This window comes from Monopterus albus, unplaced genomic scaffold, assembly GCF_001952655.1.
Source record: "Monopterus albus unplaced genomic scaffold, M_albus_1.0 scaffold196.1, whole genome shotgun sequence".
Taxonomy (NCBI): domain Eukaryota; kingdom Metazoa; phylum Chordata; class Actinopteri; order Synbranchiformes; family Synbranchidae; genus Monopterus; species Monopterus albus.
In genome coordinates, this window is record NW_018128076.1 from 646798 (window position 1) to 647514 (window position 717).

Consider the following 717-nt stretch of genomic DNA (forward strand, 5'->3'; position numbering starts at 1 on the left):
CACTCTTTCATCTTGAGGGATTGGCATCATTGCTGAAAGACGGAGGAGGAGTACAGCAAGGACAACAGAGAGAAATGGAAAAGGTGGAAAAAAGTGGTAATAAAACTGCACCAACAAAATGTTTGCATGGTGGGCAATAGGCTGAAAAAAACTTGGAAAAAATCAACTGGACTAGATTTCTAGGTCGAAGACATTTCACCTCTCATCCAAGAGGCTTCATCAGTTCTGACTGACTGGTGTTGAGCCAGAGAAATTTATCCCCCTCGGGGGGAAACACCCAGACATAAACAGAGGTGGTGTATGCAATTAAGTGTAGTCAGGAGTGTAACAATGTGAACATTGGTGAAACTAAGCAGCCGCTTCACAAACGCATGGCCCAACACAGGAGGGCCAACTCCAGTGGACCAGAGTCAGCGGTCCACCTCCACCTGAAGGACAAAGGACATTCTTTTGAGGACAGTGAAGTCCAGATCCTCTCCAGAGAACATTGCTGGTTTGAGAGAGGAGTTAAGGAAGCTATTTTTGTAAAAATAAAACACCCCTCACTAAATAGGGGTGGTGGACTGAGACACAACTTGTCTTCCATCTACAATCCTGTTTTGAGATCTCTGCCCAAACATGCCCACCAGGACAATAGGTGTCGGTCGACAGGGGAGGATTCAAAGACAGGTAACGACTCTCACCGATACTGGGCTATAACGACTCAGTCGTTAAGGG